The following is a 22795-nucleotide window of genomic DNA, read 5'->3' on the forward strand; positions in this document are numbered from 1 at the left end:
ATTACCAAATCAGTCCTGTTGTCATATACAATAGCTCGCATTACAACTATAGCTGAAGTAAGAAAGATACGGGGCTCGAGAATCGATTAAAAACAGAAGCGAGTTTCTTGGCTGAATACCGCATAATGCTACTTAACTTAATAGTTGGCTCTGGCTGTGTTCAGCGTAAGACTCTGCAGTCGGGTGGTGTGGCTTCAGCGGTAAACGACATACGGCAAGTATTGGTCTCACCCCAGCTTCCGGCAATCAGATCCCGAAACATCATGGTGACAATCTGTTCAGGTTTTGACTCCTGTCATCTGTCTATTCATCAGACCTAGTAGAATGCTTTTACTATTTCCTCTTCTTGCTACTCTGTTTTCCTGAGTGTGTATACACTCTGGACTCATATATGTGTGCAGTCTCTTGGTATGGTACTTTCATGTTCCTTGTGCCACTGACGCATAATACATTTGTGCACGTCCACCGGTCACACTGTTTTACGATCTCAGCAAAAATGCTTCATTGAAGTTCGACACACCCAGTTGGCCATCAGGTACTCACACATTTCTTCATCTGTTGTAGGGACTTAGTCATCTACTGAAAATACTCTCGCATAAGGATAAAATTTTGATCAACATATCTCACAGACGCTGATACTCTGTCTGAGCAAAACAGTACTGAAACCCCTATGTAACGCATACTTGGCCACTATACACCCAGGTGAAAACTCATGTGATAGCGATATGCACATATACAGAAGGCGATAGTATCACTTACGCAAGGTATAAAAGGACAGTACATTAACGGAGGTGTCAGTTGTACTCATGAGATTCGTGTGAAAAGCTTTCTGACAACATTATGGCGGAACGACGGGAGTTAACAGACTTTGAACGTGGAATGGTAGTTGGTACTTGTCGCGTGGGACATTCCATTTCGGAAATCGTTAGGGAATTCAATATTCAGAGATCAACAGTATCAATATATCAAATTTCAGCCATTACTTCTCACCGCAGACAATGTAGAGGCCGACGGTCTTCACTTAACGACCGACAGGAGCGGCGTTTACATAGAGTAGGCAGTGCTGATAGACAAGCAACACTTCGTGAAATAACCACAGAAATGAATGTGGAACGTACGATTAACGAATCTGTTTGGACAGTGCGGCAAAATTCGGCGTTAACGGACTACGGCAACAGACGATCGATGCAAGTGCCTTTGCTAAGATCAGGACATCGCCTGCAGTGCTCCTCCTGGGCTCCTGAGACTTTCCGTTGTACCCTAGACGACTGAACAAATGCAAGCTGGTCAGATGAGTACCGATTTCAGTTGGTAAGAGGTTAGTTCGTTTCGAACGTAGCGCAGATCCCACGAAGCCATTGACCCATATTGTCAACAAGGCACTGCGCAAGCTGGTGCTGTCTCCACAATAGTGAGGACTGTGTTTACATGGAATGGAGCCAGTCCAACTGAACCGGTCAGTCACTGGAAAATGTCATGTTCGGCTGCTAGGAGACCATTTGTGGCAGTCAAGGGCTTCATGTTCCCTAGCAATAATGGAATTTTTATGGATGAGAATGCGCCCTTTTGCTGGGCCACAATTGTTCGCGACCGGTTTGAAGAACACTTTGAACAATCAGAGTGAGTGATCGCAATTTTGAATGCCTATAGAGACAGCATGATTAAAAATTTCTGCAGGGGAATTCCAACGACTTTTTGGATCCGTGCGACGTAAGGTTGCTGCACTACGCCGGCAAAAAATGAGCCCGGTACGATATTAGGAGGTATCCCACGATTTATGTCACCTCAGTGTAAGTCACGAAAGCAGGAGACGCCAGTATAAGAGCTGGCAGGGAGTATTGTGTTGTTAGCAGAGAGGCAGTAACAGCAGAATGTGTTTTTCATGAGAGCTCAATGTCTCCTATTGTGGACGAGTTATTGGATATCATGAGAAATAGTAACAAATTCATCAGCGAAATGTCAACCTTACTAAAGTAGCACAAGCCAGTTGTTGGTGATGTGAATGTGAAGTGTAAACGCGAAGGTAAAATCCAGGTAAACTAAAACTACCCAAGCGTCATGTGCCAACAGACAGAGACTGTCGAGCGTTGCGGAGGGTGATTGTAAACAGTCGCACGAAATCTGCGGGTAGAACTCCTCGTGACTTCCAAATTTCTGCCAGCAGTTCATCTAGCACAGTGTCTATGGGTGAAGTTAAAAAGAATGGGGTACGATAGTTGAGCGACCTTTTATACACCACTTGTTTACGAAGTCAGCGCTAACTGACACTCGAGGTACCTTAAAGCGCGAAGTCAATGTACAGTGAATGACTGGAGTCAAGGAATTTGCACTGCTAAATCCGCTACACTCGGTGGCAATCTACGGGAAGAATTTGTGTGTGGCAGATTCCCGGAGAGCAGTAGCTGCTGTCACAGTTAATGCCTACAGTGAAGTACGGAAGTAAACGCTGTATACGTAAGGCTATGTGCAGTTTTTACAGCATTAGGTACAGCGTACGCTAGAAGGAAATGTCGTAGACGATGATTGTATGTTTCAGCATAACAGTGCATCCTGTCATAAAGAAGCTTCTGAGAGACCATTGTTTATGGACAGAAAATTCCAGAAATAGACTGGCATGCCCAGGGTCCCTACCTGAACCAAGCGGAACAGCTCTGGGACGAGTCAGAACATAATCTTCGCCGCTGACACCCAGTGTCCAAGGTTACTACCATCTCTAGCCATCAGTGCTGCGGAAGGATGGTCCGACCTTCATCCACAGACATTCAGACGCCACACTGAATGTGTTCGATAGAGAGTTCAAGACGGTATTAAGGCGAAAGGCCTTTAGAAGATACTCTTGACTTACTATAGATTTTGCTCTCATCAACAAATGTCAAGGAAGTCAGATTAGAAATAAATTTAAAGGTGATAAAGTGCGAGGAATGCTTTAAAGACACTAGCTGCACAACGTACACATAAAGAATGAAGCTTTCAGTCAGTGGAGGTAGTCACATACATTACTTCTTCAGTGACCTCAAACCAGGCCATGCAGCCTCAGATGGGGCGGTAGTAGAACATAGAATTTGTTGATTTTGCTTCAACGGGTGAGGAACTGCTTTCGCGCTTTTTTCCCATACAGATTATGATTTCCGTAATTGCTTGACAGGTAAGTGGATAGGAACAATGGCATTCAATTGCGTGTATGAGAGGGTAGACGCTGTATGTCAACTTCTATGAAATTTCTCCCTTCTTAGTACTGTCACCTTACGTTAACTTTTAGTTGTGAGAGAAGCAACCGCTTTTACAAGTAATTCGCTCCTTTCTGTCCAAAGGAGCTACGTCGACAAGTAGTAGATTTAATCTGTTCCAGATTTTCTGTGACACAGTATCGGTCTTAGAGGTATCCAAGGTTATTACAGATCGCCAAGTGGGAGGGTACTTCGCAAATGTGACCATAAATTGTAGAGATGACTAAGGAAGTAGTGCAAGACAGACTGTTCTCTTTCACCTGTAACGCATGATGAAAATCCTATCACGTTTTAGGACTATAGGTGGCCGTTTCATGTTTTCAGTAAAGTGCATATTCACACTGAAAGGAATTCTATACAACGGATAGGCAAAATAATGTGAACAACTTTAATTACTTGGGAATGGTTTATTAATAAGGGACAAGATCCCCATTAGCCCATAATACAGCTGCTTCTCTTCTTCGAATACTGGCGTATAATGACCGTATAGTCTCCAGTGGAATGTTATGTCACTCTTCGATCATAACTTCTTCTGACCCTGCGCTCCAATACCATCTACAAGGGTTCGACAATGCTCAAATCCTGGGACTGTGATGGCTAGGAAAGACGCTGCAGTTCAGTTACATGCTCCTCATACCACGATTGAACTGTCCTGGCTGTGTGAATGGGTGCATTATCGTCCTGTAATATGACATCATTGTTGGGGAACAACATTTGAATCATGGGGTACATCTGATCAGCTGAAACGTTCACATAATTGTTGGCTTTAACATGACTTTTGAGAGTAATGATGGGACCAGCAGAATACCATAATATGGCTGCCCACACTATCTCACTTCCAACTCCATGCTTAACCATTGCAATCAAGCAATCAGGATTTAACGCTTCTTTTGGCGTTGTCCAGACGTATACCCGGCCCGATGTTGGAAATAACGAAAACGTTGACTCGTCGGACCATATGACGTGTTTCCATTGATCAGCCGTCCCTGATTTATGCTCCTGACATCGTTTTACGCTTCTTTGCGTTGGTTGTCGTCACTAATGGTTTCACTATAGCAGCTCGTCCATGAATATTCGCTTTAGGGAGTTTTCGGCGAACAGTGTCGGTAGATACGGGGTCTCGAAGATGACTATTGAGCTCTGTAGTCCCTTTAGCCGCCGCAGTTTTATGTTCTTTTGACATAATTCGTGTTAGTGCACGACGGTCTTTGTCATTTAGTGTTGATTTGAGCCCCACATTACGTTTACACGATCATATCTGTCAGTGCTTTGTGTAGGTTGTCAAGACTGTTGCTACAGTTGCTCTTGAAACATTCAATAAACTGGCTGTGTTGGTTACTGATGCTCCAACTGATCGGGCCCCTACAATCTGCCTTCTTTGGAACCCTGTTAGGTCTCTCATTGCACGTCGACCTCAGCCTCCGAATGCAAATACGAAGTGTGCACTACTCGTAAACAACCTGCACTGATGCCTAGTCCGTATTGAATACGCTCAGTCCATCGCGACAAGTGATTTACCTATGTTGTTGACCGTCGAACACAACTACCACCGTTCACATTATTTTGCCTATCCCCTGTACGTCTACGTAATCAGCTTATGTGAGCACGTGCTTTGACGCCCTCGTAGTGCATTTATTTTTTTAAAGTTATATCTCTGAGCTCTGATATATGGACATTGTTTTCTGGACTTCAGAATTAGAAATCTCACGTTCCCTGGATTCCACAATCGCTAAATTTGAATATTATTGAACCACTCTGACCTGAATAGGAGAGAAAACAATAACGCTTCTCCACTTACAGGATTAATAAATGAACCAGTTTCTTTGCTAGCCCTCGCTTTCTGTTTTCAACCACTGGAATGGTTAGCAATAGTCCCTTTTCATTGTTCTCCGTTGTATCTAATTTCTTTAAAGTCTGGTAGCTGTTCTCAATGTAGTTCTGCCTGGGTCATCTTCTGCTGCTGTTTCGTTCCGCTGTACGTCCCAACATAACATTTCACCATTTCCAAATATCTCTGGATTTTGACGATCTGACGCGCCAGTTATACAGATTTGAAATTATCCCTCAGGAAGGCCTCCAACAACTCTATTAATCAATGCCAAGCCGAATAACTGATTGCATGAGGGCCAGAGCTGATCCAACGTGTTATTGACTTGCTCAATTTGTGAAGCTCTTTCTCTTGAATATATCATCCAATCTTTCTGCAAATATAATCACTTGTTTATCTGTTCATGTACATCACATTGAGTGTATGCCGTTCCATTCGGATAATTCCTTCATGGTGCGTCTTTTTTTTTGTCGTTTGTTTTCTTGCTTCGTAAGTAAGTAAGTATTCGCTACTGGTTTCGATACAACGAAATTTGTGTTACTGCACCAGTTTCACTAATAAGTGATGTTTTGGTTTTATTTAAATGACGGTTGTATTTTATTTCCCAAACTGAGTGACTAGCACTTCTGTAAGCTGCTCCTGACTTCCGACAAAATTGCAGTCACTTGCGAATTCGAGCATGCCTGTTCGCTATTCCTATACGCTCACTGCAAATTCATCGATCCTTTTTATGACTGAATACAATGCGTTTGGAATGATATGGTATAAAATCTGATTAGACAACATTTACGAATAATACGTACCGATTTCTAGCACTATTCAGGCTATTTCAGAGAGCAAAGGTGATCCTATAATTTATTAAAGAAGTATTCATAACTTGCTTTCCAAACCCTATAAATAAGTAACATAAAAGAGAAGGGAGGGATTATGGCTTAATGCCCGTCCCTTGGTTAGGTAGTTAGAAATTCTGCTGAAGTTCAGATCGAGCACGGGTGTGGAAGGAAAATGGTCGTGTCCTCTTCTGTGGAGCTATCCCTGTATCTGCGCCTTAATAGAGTTAGCAGGACTAAGATATGACATACAGTCTTTCCTAAATAACCACAATTACAGAGACCAGAGGTATGAAGTTAACGAAACAAGTTCCGCCATCCACGTTTAGCCACCCATATGGAGTCAACAAAGTTGGTAAACAGTAGATATTATGGAACGCAACAGGATAATATCTGCGGAAAGATTGATACTGTCTTTCGTAGCCTACCAGTAACTAAAATATAACCCTTGTTTCAAGGTATTTAGGTTTAGTTTTAAGTTCGGTGAAATCTGACTCGAAGTGTGATAGTTTCTGTCTACGGAAAAGGTGTTGTATAAAGTGCTCTCTTTTTGGTTGCGCAAGAGGAATAGTATTCCAAATTACAGTGATTCTGAACGACATAGAGATTAAGTTTTCAGAAGCAACCAAGTTCCGTAGCTACCTCAGTACGAACACAGAAGCAAGAACTGTAACCCAAATATTCGTTATTGAATTAATGTGTCCCATATCTTGTACTACAGCCAGACTGACTGAAAGGACTCTCGTTGACAATACCAGTTTCTAATAGATTAGGGAGAGCACTTCGTCACGTTGTCAAAAAATTGCTCTGAGGACTATGGGACTTAACTTCTAAGGTCAGCAGTCCCCTAGAACGTAGAACTACTTAAACCTAAGTAACCTAAGGACATCACACACATCCATGCCCGAGACAGGATTCGAACCTGCGACCGTTGCAGTGCCTCGGTTCCGGGTGGAAGCACCTAGAACAGCTCGGCCATCGCGGCCGGCTGATGTCAGAAATCCATAGATATATTTTTATTGTGTACTTTTATGTGGAAGCTAGCAAAATGGTTAACAGGATTCAACTAATATCCTAACAGCTGTTTGATGTAAACGCCTAGAAACTAATTACAACCTCAACAACCAGATAAATAATTTAATTTTCGCTCAAAAATGGTTTTTCGAGTATGTTGATGGTCTTGTTCATTAACTAAACGGTTCATCGTTCTGAAATAAACTTACTATCGTATAACTAGACAACAATCAATTTGTTATGATAACCAGTTGTTAAGTGGTGCTTCCATTGCCACTCCATAGAAATGTGGCAAATATCACGCATACCACATTATCAGTTAATGAGCTCCTGATAATTACATAAACGTGAGATCTAGGCACAAACTACCATGAAACCCAGTGGAATAGGGAGATTTTCCAAATAATGATGACGATACTTAGGAATATCTTGGGAAGTAAGGATCACAGTAAAAAGTGCAGATGGTAGCAAACAATAAAATACTAGAACAATGTGGATCAGAAGGCTTCTTTGCGTTCCTTCGTCAGAACGTAATACTTATCGACGTATTTACACTGTTAACCACAAACTTTACTACCACAGCCAGACTGAATGCCACTTGGTGTCGTTGTGGGCCTGTGGCACAGTTATGACAGTATATATGTTAAGTAGAGACTAATGAGAAATCACTTTAGCGACGATACGGACCGCAAAAAGGGAAACCCAGTGATTTAAGCGACACTGATAAGGGTCAAATTGTTATGGCCCAGGGCCTCGAAATGAGCATCTCGGATAAGGCGTTAATGGTCGATCTTTCGCGATTGGCTGTAGTGAGAATCAGTTCGAAATGGTCGAGAAAAGGTGAAACATTGAGTAAGCTACAAGGTGTGGGCTTCCGCGTCCATTGCACAAAGTGGAGCTTGGAGGTTTTCCCTTTCTGTAAATCAGGATAGGCTGCGATCTGTGGCAGAGCTAGCGACACAGTACAGTGCTGGTGCAGGCACGAGTGGTTCAGAGCACGCTGTTCAGCACACATACATGAAGCACTGATCAGATGACCGGTACGTGTCCCAATGTTGACCCAACGACATAGTCAGTTACGACTGCAATGGGGACGGCACCGTCGAGAAGCTGGCGGCAAGTGCGCAGGCCCCACGACGAACCTAGCACTGGCTGGACTGTCAGACTGTTGCACGCACTGCGTGGCCTGGCCTCGATGGATCCACTCTGAAGGCTGGAACAATAGCAGGTCTAGCTGCCTGCTATTAGATCAGCGATCTTGTCAATGGAAACGTGTTGCCTGGCAGGATGAATCAAATTTGTTACTACACCACGTCAATAGTCGTCTCACGATACGCCGTTAGTCAGACGAACTGCTGTTCGATACACATTCAGCGCTACGGTGGCAGACCTGAGAGGACTTCATTACGTAGTGAGGAACCTTTAATTGTGCTTGTATGGTTGCTGTGGTAGTAATGATGGTGGTGACAGCTGTGTACTAGGGACCATTATTTCGGACTGTCGGCGTCCCTGTATGCTTCATGATTTTCTCGAAAGCGATGGCTTCTTCCACTGCAATAACTTTTCTGTCATTACGCCAGAACCGTGTTACGTTGGTTCGAGGAGCGTGATAGTCAACACCCATTAATATCTTGGCAACCAAATTCGCCTGATATGAACTTGATGGAAGACATCTGCCTCGCTAACGGGCTACAGTTCTCCACCCACAAACCACCGCCCGTAATTTATGGGAATTACGTGGCCTGTGCGTAGAAATCTGAAGCTATATATCACCAGAAATCTACCAAGATATCTTCCAATCCACGCCACGCATAATCGCTGCTGTACTGCGTTCCAAATATAGACAAACAGGGAGTTTAGTTTATCATTAAAAATACGTATTAAGATTCCAGAATCATATGTAAGGACTATTAAGAAAGTTAAAGCTTTCTGCCATCATCCTGAATTACCTAAGAAGGGACTATAATGCATCTAAGCAAACATCGTACAAAAAAAAAAAAAGAAAAAAATAAATGAAAAAAGACGGTAGGAAATGTAAACAGCTGCTAGTCGTATCCTGTATCTTTATCATGTAGGAGAAAGCTAATCAACGTAAGTACGTCATCGATGACTTTCCAGCACTTTGTTTCTGAACATTGAGTCAAGAACGCCTGTTTAAGAGGACCATTTATTATTAATTTTTGCCTTTCGCAAATAACGTTGATGTCAGTAGCCCAGCTTAAAATCTAGAGTTGCAATCAGCCCTTAACATCCCCAGCGGAGTGCTTAGACATCGTCGGCTTGCTGAGGGCAGACATTATGCTCACACGAGTCGTTTTGGTATCCCAAGGACTATGCTGGCAGAAAACTACGGGTGCTCTGTGACGCTGGCGGAAAGGGTGCCAGCCACACGTCGAATCCAGAATCCTCGGAGACTGAGTAGAGTGTCAGACTATCGCATCCATTGCTCGGCGTCGCAAAGGTGTATCCAGTTCTAAATCTAGAACAGCAGGAGTTAATGATGGCTCGTACGTCAGCAGCTCATCGCAGTCGTTGATGCTGCTCGCAAAACTGGTGTGGCCTCGACACACATTCAACCGATGACTGCCGAAGAGACTGCACGGGTCGCATGCATGACGCACAAGGAATGCTGCTAGCGGCTGAGTTGCGAGCACTTATACTCCCTCTGGCTGGCTAGTTTCTAATTGCTGCCTGAAGCTCATGCTGCAATGTACTAAAATACAAAAAAATTTAATACTCTGAAACAAGCAACCGTATTACACCTAAATGTTCGTGCATTATTTGTACTGAAGGAGTTTATACCGGTATTGATGAGTCTACATAGATCACAACTTGTCATACATTCTTACAGTCGCTCTTTTTCCGTATGTTTGTTATTACTTATATTAACAGGCTTTTTTTCCACGTCTGTGAACCACTGACATCGTTTTCAGGCAGCTTTTTGCATGTACTTAGTACACCTGCATGATGGCTTTCTCGAAGGGCTTGTATTCAGCATTCATTCACTCAGAATTTACTTTATGATCTGTGTATGTATGAAACAATAAATGTATTTCTTATTAACATCTTTAAGTTTTTAGTGTAAGGTAAGTATCAAAATGCACCCCTTTTGTATGTTATCTTATATACTTAAATTTTCTATTTCTTGTTCCTCATCTACTTTAATGGATTCATCCTCAGTAAGTGAAACAAATTTTCTGCCTGCAAATTTGCAAAATTCGTAATGAAAAGTAAAAAAATTAAACATAGCTTTGCTAGCGGCAATCACGCCTGCTCCAGAGTCGATTACAATTACATGTAGTAATAATAAAAAAATTACTATGAACGCGATTGTTATCAGGAATCGATTATATGTTGACGATGAAGCGGTCATTTGCGTTTACCCTTTTGTGACTGTCTATACACTAGTCTGGCCTTAAGTCTACGCTGAAAGGGAGTGGGTACATAGAGACTGATTACACTTTCCACTTCATTATTACTAACACATATTGGATGCAGTGTTACGTTTCTTCTAACCCTGCTCCTTCGTATTTCTTCGCATTTGTAAATAGATGCAATTCCCAATTTCCAGAATTCTCTTCAGTAATAATCTTTCTCCAAAAATACACCATTTGTTTGCAGTGACTGCTTAAGTAACGACGATAATGTCTCCGCCGGCCGCGGTGGTCTCGCGGTTCTAGGCGCGCAGTCCGGAACCGCGCGGCTGCTACGGTCGCAGGTTCGAATCCTGCCTCGGGCATGGGTGTTTGTGATGTCCTTAGGTTAGTTAGGTTTAAGTAGTTCTAAGTTCTAGGGGACTGATGACCACAGCTGTTAAGTCCCATAGTGCTCAGAGCCATTTGAACCATTTTTGATAATGTCTCCTTCGTATAATGTTTATCCTCGGTGTAACAAAGCAGCTGAAATCACTTAATTATGGCAAGGCCTCCGGTCCAGCAATAATACCAGTCATATTTCTCTCAGAGTATGCTGATAAAATAGCTCCATATTTAGCAAATATATACAACCACTCGCTCACAGAAAGATCCGTACCTAAAGACTGGAAAATTACTCAAGTCACACCAATACCCAAAAAGGGAAGTAGGAGTAATCCACTGAATTACAGGCCTGTATCACTAACGTCGATTTGCAGTAGGATTTTCGAACATATACTGTACTGGAACATTATGAAGTACCTCGAAGAAAACGATTTATTGACGCATAGTCAGCACGGATTCAGAAAATATTGTTCTTGTGAAACACAACTAGCTTTTTATACTCATGAAGTAATGAGTGCTATCGAGAGGGGATGTCAAATTGATTCCATATTTTTGATTTCGAGAAGGCTTTCGGCACCGTTCCTCACAAGCGTCTTCTAACCAAACTGCGTGCCTAAAGAGTGTCACCTCAGTTGTGCGACTGGATTCGTGATTTCCTGTCGGAAAGGTCACAGTTCGTAGTAATAGACGGAAAGTCATCGAGTAAAACAGAAGTAATATCCAGCTTTCCCCAAAGAAGTGTTATATGCTCTGTATTGTACCTGATCTATGTTAACGACATGGGAGACAATCTGAGTAGCTGTCTTAGATTGTTTGCAGATGATGCTGTCACTTACCGTCTTGTAAAGTAATCAGATGATCAAAACGACTTGATAAGATACCTGTATGCTCCGAAAAGTGGAAATTGACCCTGATTAAAGAAAAGTGTGAAGTTATTCACATGAATACTAAAAGAAAAAAGGTAAATTTCGATTACGCGATAACTGACACAGATCTGAAGGCTGTAAATTCAGCTATATACTTAGGGATTTTCCCCCCCCCCCCCCCCATGAACCATGGACCTTGCCGTTGGTGGGGAGGCTTGCGTGCCTCAGCGATACAGATAGCCGTACCGTAGGTGCAACCACAATGGAGGGGTATCTGTTGAGAGGCCAGACAAACGTGTGGTTCCTGAAGAGGGGCAGCAGCCTTTTCAGTAGTTGCAAGGGCAACAGTCTGGATGATTGACTGATCTGGCCTTGTAACATTAACCAAAACGGCCTTGCTGCGCTGGTACTGCGAACGGCTGAAAGCAAGGGGAAACTACAGCCGTAATTTTTCCCGAGGGCATGCAGCTTTACTGTATGATTACATGATGATGGCGTCCTTTTGGGTAAAATATTCCGGAGGTAAAATAGTCCCCCATTCGGATCTCGGGGCGGGGACTACTCAAGAGGATGTCGTTATCAGGAGAAAGAAAACTGGCGTTCTACGGATCGGAGCGTGGAATGTCAGATCCCTTAATCGGGCAGGTAGGTTAGAAAATTTAAAAAGGGAAATGGATAGGTTGAAGTTAGATATAGTGGGAATTAGTGAAGTTCGGTGGCAGGAGGAACAAGCCTTCTGGTCAGGTGACTACAGGGTTATAAACACAAAATCAAATAGGGGTAATGCAGGAGTAGGTTTAATAATGAATAGGAAAATAGGAAGGCGGGTAAGCTACTACAAACAGCATAGTGAACGCATTATTGTGGCCAAGATAGATACGAAGCCCACACCTACTACAGTAGTACAAGTTTATATGCCAACTAGCTCTGCAGATGACGAAGAAATTGAAGAAATGTATGATGAAATAAAAGAAATTATTCAGATTGTGAAGGGAGACGAAAATTTAATAGTCATGGGTGACTGGAATTCGAGTGTAGGAAAAGGGAGAGAAGGAAACATAGTAGGTGAATATGGATTGGGGGACAGAAATGAAAGAGGAAGCCGCCTGGTAGAATTTTGCACAGAGCACAACATAATCATAACAAACACTTGGCTTAAGAATCATGAAAGAAGGTCGTATACATGGAAGAACCCTGGAGATACTAAAAGGTATCAGATAGATTATATAATGGTAAGACAGAGATTTAGGAACCAGGTTTTAAATTGTAAGACATTTCCAGGGGTAGATGTGGACTCTGACCACAATCTATTGGTTATGACCTGTAGATTAAAACTGAAGAAACTGCAAAAAGGTGGGAATTTAAGGAGAAGGGACCTGGATAAACTAAAAGAACCAGAGGTTGTACAGAGATTCAGGGAGAGCATAAGGGAGCAATTGACAGGAATGGGAGAAATAAATACAGTAGAAGAAGAATGGGTAACTTTGAGGGATCAAGTAGTGAAGGCAGCAGTGGATCAAGTAGGTAAAAAGACGAGGGCTAGTAGAAATCCTTGGGTAACAGAAGAAATATTGAATTTAATTGATGAAAGGAGAAAATATAAAAATGCAGTAAGTGAAACAGGCAAAAAGGAATACAAATGTCTCAAAAATGAGATCGACAGGAAGTGCAAAATGGCTAAGCAGGGATGGCTAGAGGACAAATGTAAGGATGTAGAGGCCTATCTCACTAGGGGTAAGATAGATACCGCCTACAGGAAAATTAAAGAGACCTTTGGACATAAGAGAACGACTTGTATGAATATCAAGAGCTCAGATGGAAATCCAGTTCTAAGCAAAGAAGGGAAAGCAGAAAGGTGGAAGGAGTATATAGAGGGTCTATACAAGGGCGAAGTACTTGAGGACAATATTATGGAAATGGAAGAGGATGTAGATGAAGATGAAATGGGAGATAAGATACTGCGTGAAGAGTTTGACAGAGCACTGAAAGACCTGAGTCGAAACAAGGCCACCGGAGTAGACAATATTCCATTGGAACTACTGACGGCCGTGGGAGAGCCAGTCCTGACAAAACTCTACCATCTGGTGAGCAAGATGTATGAAACAGGCGAAATACCCACAGACTTCAAGAAGAATATAATAATTCCAATCCCAAAGAAAGCAGGTGTTGACAGATGTGAAAATTACCGAACTATCAGCTTAATAAGTCACAGCTGCAAAATACTAACACGAATTCTTTACAGACGAATGGAAAAACTAGTAGAAGCCAACCTCGGGGAAGATCAGTTTGGATTCCGTAGAAACACGGGAACACGTGAGGCAATACTGACCTTACGACTTATCTTAGAAGAAAGATTAAGGAAAGGCAAACCTACGTTTGTAGCATTTGTAGACTTAGAGAAAGCTTTTGACAATGTTGACTGGAATACTCTCTTTCAATTTCTAAAGGTGGCAGGGGTAAAATACAGGGAGCGAAAGGCTATTTACAATTAGTACAGAAACCAGATGGCAGTTATAAGAGTCGAGGGACATGAAAGGGAATCAGTGGTTGGGAAGGGAGTAAGACAGGGTTGTAGCCTCTCCCCGATGTTGTTCAATCTGTATATTGAACAAGCAGTAAAGGAAACAAAAGAAAAATTCGGAGTAGGTATTAAAATTCATGGAGTAGAAATAAAAACTTTGAGGTTCGCCGATGACATTGTAATTCTGTCAGAGACAGCAAAGGACTTGGAAGAGCAGTTGAATGGAATGGACAGTGTCTTGAAAGGAGGATATAAGATGAACATCAACAAAAGCAAAACGAAAATAATGGAATGTAGTCTAATTAAGTCATGTGATGCCGAGGGAACTAGATTAGGAAATGAGGCACTTAAAGTAGTAAAGGAGTTTTGCTATTTGGGGAGCAAAATAACTGATGATGGTCGAAGTAGAGAGGATATAAAATGTAGGCTGGCAATGGCAAGGAAAGCGTTTCTGAAGAAGAGAAATTTGTTAACATCCAGTATTGATTTAAGTGTCAGGAAGTCATTTCTGAAAGTATTCGTATGGAGTGTAGCCATGTATGGAAGTGAAACATGGACGATAAATAGTTTGGACAAGAAAAGAATAGAAGCTTTCGAAATGTGGTGCTACAGAAGAATGCTGAAGATTAGATGGGTAGATCACATAACTAATGAGGAAGTATTGAATAGGATTGGGGAGAAGAGAAGTTTGTGGCACAACTTGACCAGAAGAAGGGATCGGTTGGTAGGACATGTTCTGAGGCATCAAGGGATCACCAATTTAGTATTGGAGGGGAGCGTGGAGGGTAAAAATCGTAGAGGGAGACCAAGAGATGAATACACTAAGCAGATTCAGAAGGATGTAGGTTGCAGTAGGTACTGGGAGATGAAAAAGCTTGCACAGGATAGAGTAGCATGGAGAGCTGCATCAAACCAGTCTCAGGACTGAAGACCACAACAACAACAACAACAACAACTTAGGGATTACAATTACAAATAACCTAAATTGGAACGATCCCATGGATAATATTGGAGGTAGGGCAAACCAAAGTTTGCGATTCATTGGCAGAACACTTAGAAGGTGCAACAGGTCTACTAAAGAGACTGCGTACGCCACGCTTGTCCGCCCTATTCTGGAGTATTGCTGCGCGGTGTGGGATCCGCATCAGGTGCGACTGACGGATGACATAGAAAAAGTACAAAGAAGGGCAGCTCGTTTTGTATTATCGCGAAATATGGGAGATAGTGTCACAGACATGATACGTGAATTGGAGTGGCAATCATTAAAACAAAGGCGTTTTTCGTTGCGACGGGATCTTCTCATGAAATTTGAATCACCAGTTCTCTCCTCCGATTGCGAAAACATTCTGTTAGCACCCACCTACAGAGGCAGAAATGATCATCACGATAAAATAAGATAAATCAGGGCCCACATATAAAAATTTAAGTGCTCGTTTGTCACGCGTGCCGTTCGAGAGTGGAACGGTAGAGAGACAGCTTGAAGGTGGTTCACTGAACCCTCTGCCAGGCACTTTATTGTGAATACCAGAGTAATCACGTAGATGTAGATGTAATCTCCCATTTCCAGAATAGTTAGAATCTTTGTCTTCCAGTGAGTACTTAAGTAAAGATGATAGGGGCTTCGGATGTATCTCACGATCACTTAACAAATGTTGTTTAGGTAAAAGCTATAGTTCTGTTTACTTTTCTCCAAAATCTTTCTGTCGCAACATTTGAAAGTTTTTGTATTTATTTTTCTCACTTTCCAACACTCCATGTGCATTTCACTTAGACGTCGTGGCCCAAGCTGTTACTTGATAAACGTCCCCCTTAATTTCTAATTCCCATTTGACATCAAGACGAAGCAGATGCTTCCAATAAATGAATGTAATTATTACCAAAATTTGTTTCATTCGCTTCTATTCAATACGCCACCATTCTTACTTCCACTGTTACTCTACATGTTAGCTTTCTTACACCTAACAGTGATTCGTCACCTGATTGTATACACTCCTCTAGATTTTCCTCACTTTCAGTCATGATGCTGATACAATTATACTGGTTCCTGATATTACAATTTAATTAGTAAATCTGTTTTTATTAATATTCACATATACTTCCCACATACGTACACCTAAAGACAGGAGTAAGAGAAAATCCATTTCTGTTACACTCTTCGTGAGCTCCTGCTGTATTATAAGGAGCAGTCAAAAGCAAACGAGGTAGGTGGATAAAATGTGAGTTAACTCTTTATTATTTCAAATATTTCGCCATGACTGTTAACACATTTGTCTCGCTGTGCGACAAGACGGCGGCCAATGCCTCCATGGAAAACTATTCGCAGATGCCTACGGACCATGATTGTACCCAGGCGTGCACCTCTTAGTCCGAAGGAAATAGACGGCCACTAATATCTTTTTTTAATTTTTTTCAAAGCTCAAAAGATATAGAAATTGCATGGGGAGAAATCGGCGGGCCCAAATTTTGTCAAAGTTGTTTCAGTTGCGCTGCAGAAGTTTCGCTGGGAAGCCCTTACACATCCTCCATACAGTTCTGATCTCTCCCCAAGCGATTTCCATATTTCTGAAGCGCTGAAAGGAAGATGTTCGTATCAGTCGACTTGCTTCGAACCAAGTAGGGCACGCCCGGATATAATCATGGTTCCGTAAGCTATCACAAACATTTTTCCATGTAGGCACTGACCATCTTGTTTCACAGTGGAACAAATAAGCTAGCAGTTGTGGTTATTACTTCTGAAAATATTCACATCACGAGCTTTCTCTTATCAGTAATATCAAAAAATGGTTCAAATGGCTCTGAGCACTATGGGACTTAACATCTGTGGTCATCAGTCCCCTAGAACTTAGAACTACTTAAACCTAACTAACCTAAGGACATCACAAACACCCATGCCCGAGGCAGGATTCGAACCTGCGACCGTAGCGGTCGCACGGTTCCAATCTGAAGCGCCTAGAACCGCACGGCCACACCGGCCGGCTGCAATATCAGGCTTCCTAAACTAATTTATGTTAATCATAAGATATTTGTAAAATGTGAACTTTCACTGGTGGAAATGTCACACTTCTCAATACATTCCTGGCTATTATGCCGCTATCGGATATATTTCCTGTTGGTGCCCAACATTTCGTCCCCGCCTGCAGATGACACCTTCAAGGAGGCCACAGATAATACTGTATCTACATCCACACGCATACTTCGCAAATGCAAATGCGACCTGACCCATGTCATATTCTACGGTTTCCGTGAACTATTTTGCCCTCCCCCCCCCCCCCCCCTCGCTGTACTGTCGATACTCTTCGCCCCACCCGAGCAGCAAATTCCCGCCCGCATGTATGCATCACATACTCTCATGCCAATAATGCTTCTCCTGTCAGACTCTGATTTGACAGTACAGTTCGCGCACACGTCCACGAGGCGTCCTGCACGCCTGTTCAAACCACACCGATCCATTACCTACGGTTTATAGCAACAACGAGAACCGCAGGTACATTTTACCGGTAGGGGGCGTTGCGTCAGGATTTCGGTGTTGCTCTTGAACCCGAGGGCCGACGTAGTTCAAATGCTAATAATTTCTGCAGAACATACTAGCCGGCCGATGTGGTCTAGCGGTTCTAGGAGCTTCAGTCAGGAACCACGTGACCACTACGGTCGCAGGTTCGAATCCTGCCTCGGGCATGGATGTGTGTGATGTTCTAAGGTTAGTTAGGTTTAAGTAGTTCTAAGTTCTAGGATACTGATGACCTCAGATGTTAAGTCCCATAGTGCTCAGAGCCTTTTGAACCATTTGAAGAACATAAAGCACTCCGTCTTCTGGCCACAACTGGCCCATCGGGACCATCCGACCGCCGTGTCTTCCTCAGTTGAGGATGCGGATAGGAGGGGCATGTGGTCAGCACACCACTCTCCCGGTCGTTATGATGGCTTTTTTTGACCGGAGCCGCTACCATTCGGTCGAGTAGCTCTTCAATTGGCATCACGAGGCTGAGTGCACCCCGCAAAATGGCAACAGCGCATGGCAGCTGGATGGTCACCCATCCAAGTGCCAGCCACGCCCGACAGCGCTTAACTTTGGTGATCTCACGGGAACCGGTGTATCCACTGCGGCAAGGCCGTTGCCGCTTGAAGAACATACTAGGGTACATATCCTGTGAATATGAACGATCAAGGCGTTACGTTTTTTCTGAACATGAGTATATATTTGTTTGACTTATCGTATCACCGAAGTTTAACGAATTCTTTCTAGCACTCTTATGGATGGCCTCACAGTTTTCTTTATTTAGGGTCAATGCTCAAGCCATCTAGTAATTTTGTTTAGAGGGAAGAGTGTGTGCAACTAATCGGTATCTACACTCCGATACTGAAGAAGATGTGTACCAGTCTTGTACCATGGAGTGATAACATGATAACAAAAGTGGACAACAGAAATAGACGATGGCCATTAGAGCTTGAACTTTCAAAGTATTTGACGTCACGCCTCTGCGCTAGAGCACTCAGGAACGAAATTTTGCGTCAGTCAATAGCGAGCTAGTGTGTGCCTTGGACTTTCGAAAAAGCTAAAAAGCCTCTCGAAGATGTCCTCCGCAGACAGGAACGAAACGTTCGGTTTCAACATAAAACTCATCTGACCTCGGCATAACAGCTCAAGCCGGCCGGAGTGGCCGAGCGGTTAAAGGCTCCACAGTATGGAACCGCACGACCGCTACGGTCGCAGGTTCGAATCCTGCCTCGGGCATGGATGTGTGTGATGTCCTTAGGTTAGTTAGGTTTAAGTAGTTCTAAGTTCTAGGGGACATATGACCACAGCAGTTGAGTCCCATAGTGCTCAGAGCCATTTGAACCATTTAACAGCTCAAAATATTTTAATGAGTGTGACATACGATATTCTTCGAATTTCTCGGACCCTTAGGCAACATTCAGCATCCACTCGCGAATGGTGTGATTTTTCTCATTGCCCAATTCAGATAACATGTAGGTACCAATTTTTCCCTGTACCTTCACATGCTTTGTAATTGTTCTTCGTAGTTACTTATGCGCAGTGTTTTTAAATTAGGCTTTTTCTTCTAACCAGTGTTTGCTAGTGTTTTCTGTTAACTAAATGAAGAAGAACTTCAATGGTTGGTTACCTCTGCTCGTCGTACTTAGCAGCGTACGCCGTAACGATATTTGTTTTTTCCTGCCTCCCATTAGAAACAGATAAGTTATCACTCAGTAGGCAAATAAACCATCTTAAGGGCAGGAGACAAGGTTATAGTTCTGTGTTTTCTTTATCGCTAAGATTGACACGAAAAAATTTTGTTTCCGCTAATTTTATCTAAACGAGCTAGATGGCTTAAGCGCTTTCCATTTCGGCTGAATTACAATGTATTTTACATGGTATGTATAAAAAATTTTAAACTGCATCTCAGTTAAGGATGACTTTCGACAGTTAGACGCCACCGGTCGGCCCATTGTCAGGGGTAACCTGACAGCCTACGGAAGTTACAGTTCTAACAATGAAGTATGTTCCGACGAACCACTTGAACAAAGCAACGAAGGGTTCTCCTAAGAATATGCGGAACATTCAAGACTACAACGGCTGAAACCCTCTTTTGATGTTAGGAGTATGTCCAATAGAACAGTGAAATACCATGGCCGCGTCGTGCTGGCTACAGAGAGTGGACACATCAGGGTCTGTGAAATTACAGTTTCCAGAATGGCGAACAAAGGCAGTCCGAAGTATGGTAGATAAGCAAATGACATCGTAAGTGATCCTCAGTGACCAAAGCTACAAGAATTCGTGGTGTAATACCTGATGTGAGGGAAAGACTAAAATTGATCAACAGTCATAGTGGTCACGGACTCCGCTCGCGATACCTGTTTAAAATTTTGAAACGGAACTCAGGAACTGCTGACTGTTGACATATGCGGACTCCAGAGAACATAGTATTAATCTGTCCACTTATGGCACATGTTTGGGAGCAATTTGCTTCTGAAAATTAGTGTAACCTTTCAAGAGCCAAGAAATACGTTCATCGGTGGAACAAAAATGCACACAGAGTTTCAAAAATTGAGCTGCTTTACTTCCCTGACTGGCCTCTGTCAGGCAATCCATGCTATTTTATATACATATTTTACCAGTTCGTAACCTGTGTTTTATGTAAAGTGCTTTATGTACTGGTGAGCGAAAACACTATGACCTCTTGCTTAATTACATGATGGTTCACTTTTGGAAAGCAATAGAGTAGCGATTATGCGTGGCATTGATTCAAGTTCATGAAAGGTTTCCCGAGGTATCAAAGACAGTTCACCTATTTTTTCCAGATGTGTTCCGATCAGGGGAATTTGATGCCAAGACATGAACTTCAGTTCACTATATCATGCTACTCAAACTCAAGTACGACTTCTGCCATGTGACGCGGGCCGTTATTCTGCTGGACGATGTCAGCGTCGTCTGGTAAAACGTCAAATATAAAGACGTGTAGACGTCCCGAAGTAATGTTCACGTAGTTCACAGCCGTCAAGGTGACTTCGATTAATCCGAAAAGTCTTTCTGAAGCCCAGATAAATCTCCACCATATCGTAATACTGCCCGCATTGGTCTGCATCTGTGGTGCGGTGCGTATTTACGGAAGCAGTTGGTATGGATGACGGAGTATCCGGACGCGGCCATCCACCTGGTGTAACAAGAAACGTGATTCATCTGACTACACGACAAGTTTCTAGTCCTGATGAATCCTTGGCCCCTGGAGTCGTAATTGACGATGTCGTTGTGCCAGCATGGGAAACGTACTGATAGTCAGCTGCGGTGATTCATGTACAATATTAATGATGTGATCCTAAATATTTATGCCTACGTAGCATTCAGTGGTCAGAACTTCCACAGATCACCACCTACTCTGTTCTACAGAGCAGACAAACCTCCGACGTGCGCGGTCTATTGTGAACAGTGGACGTCCAGTACTTTGTTGTTAGCCTTGGTTTCACCGTCTTTCAACCACTATCAGTTGTTTCCCACGAGAATAGTATACGAACAGCTTTAATGCCGTTTCCGAGATGCCCATTCCGATGACAATCAAAGTCGTCTATTTCAGAGTATTTCTCCATATTTGGCGCGAATTGTCGCTTGAATGATTTATTATTCGTCTCCATTCCGCTTACATACTTACCGCGTCATGTACCCAAAACGCCATCACGTGGACGTAACCCTAGTTTTGGCTCATCAGAGTAAGTACTGTGTAGAATCAGGACAGCGAAAGCCTCCACGGGCCTACGAGGACCTGATCACTGCTGCGACAAGTAACAGTAGCACTGTATGAAGCAAATTCAAATGTAAACGGAACACCCACCACAATGGTACCATGGAATGGTTTTCATTTCAAAAGCAACCACCACACCCGTTAAGACGTTTATACCGTTTGGAGACGAGATGATATATTCGTTTTTCGTCGAACGCGATATGCCGCTGACGGATCAACAACCACACTCAATTTTGCAATTCCTCGTTCGCCTGAAACCGACGTCCATGAATGTTTCTTTTCAGGTCGCCAAAGATCTGAAAATCGCACCGTGAAAGATCGTGGCTGTACGGAGGATGTTACAGTGTTTCCCAACTAGATTGCTCAAGCGCAGCCGTTGTCATATTAGCAATCTTGAGGCGGGCGTTATCGTGCATCGGGCTCATTCCGTGCAACAATATACTTTAGCGTTTTGCCATAATGTCTCGTCGCAGGTTCTGCAAAGTGTCTTCATAACTCGGCAGATTGTTTGTGGTTCCATGGTCGAGGAACTCGACGAGAAGGTCACTGCAGTCAACTTGTTTGAACAGCTCTGAAATTTTTTGTTGGAGGGTGATGTCGATGTTTCTGCTGTTGGCTTTGCCATTCGCCCTCGGGCAGTCGGAATGCTGTTGGCCGGGATCATCCTGTTGTACGGTAACGCCTGTGCCCCGCTGCCAGTCCAACAAAGACTATAACATAGTTAATTACTCGAATTATTTCCGATAATGTCTTAATTCCTTGAAACTGTGCAGAATCGAATGAGAAATGTAGATCATTTAGATGTTTTCCTTTTCAGTTACTTCTGGGTTTATATCAGTTTCGTTTCATTTAATTTCATGTTATTTTCGACATTATATTACGTTAAACAATTTCTCCTCATATAACTTTGTGTCTGTAGTTGTAATAATAATTGGTAATGTAGTACTCTTGAGTGTCAAAGTACCTGCATTAGAACTTCATGAATGCAAACCTTTGTGAAACAACTAGCAATAAATTACAAAATGCAAACTTCGACGTTTTTGCGAGTTACCAGAAATATCCACAATATCTTCACCTCCTGCATAATTAGTGTACTATGAGTCATATTAGAAACGCTTGTATTACCGCTTTCTACACCTCACAAATTATGACGCCCACACAAACTACCTTCATGAAATTGTGACTAACGAGAAGTGCTTCTATAATCTATAGAAACATCATTGTTTATATTTTAATATAAATCCCTGTGCTGAGGTGGACTGTTTCCGTGTTAAAACATGTTACTTTCTCCTTTGGCTGCTGGGAGAAACTGGCTACAATACGTCACGCTAGCCGCTGTTGCGGCATTCGTATGTAATGTGGAATATTGGTGAACCTTGTGGATGTATTACGTGACATAAGACTGCTGTAAGCCCTCAGAGTGCTTTAGCACTGCCTTGGTTCCCATTACACAACGGCGAGCAAAAATTAAGGACCAAACTAACTTTCGCATGAAGTGCCACTGTCAAGTATCACA

The 22795-nt window shown here is 42.7% G+C and overlaps 1 pseudogene; it reads right to left on the reverse strand.

The window, feature by feature from the left end:
- Positions 1-18044: 18044 nt before the first annotated feature.
- On the reverse strand, positions 18045-18161 carry LOC126472340 (5S ribosomal RNA; annotated as a pseudogene).
- Positions 18162-22795: the final 4634 nt, after the last annotated feature.

The sequence above is a fragment of the Schistocerca serialis genome, chromosome 3, assembly GCF_023864345.2.
Source record: "Schistocerca serialis cubense isolate TAMUIC-IGC-003099 chromosome 3, iqSchSeri2.2, whole genome shotgun sequence".
NCBI lineage: Eukaryota > Metazoa > Arthropoda > Insecta > Orthoptera > Acrididae > Schistocerca > Schistocerca serialis.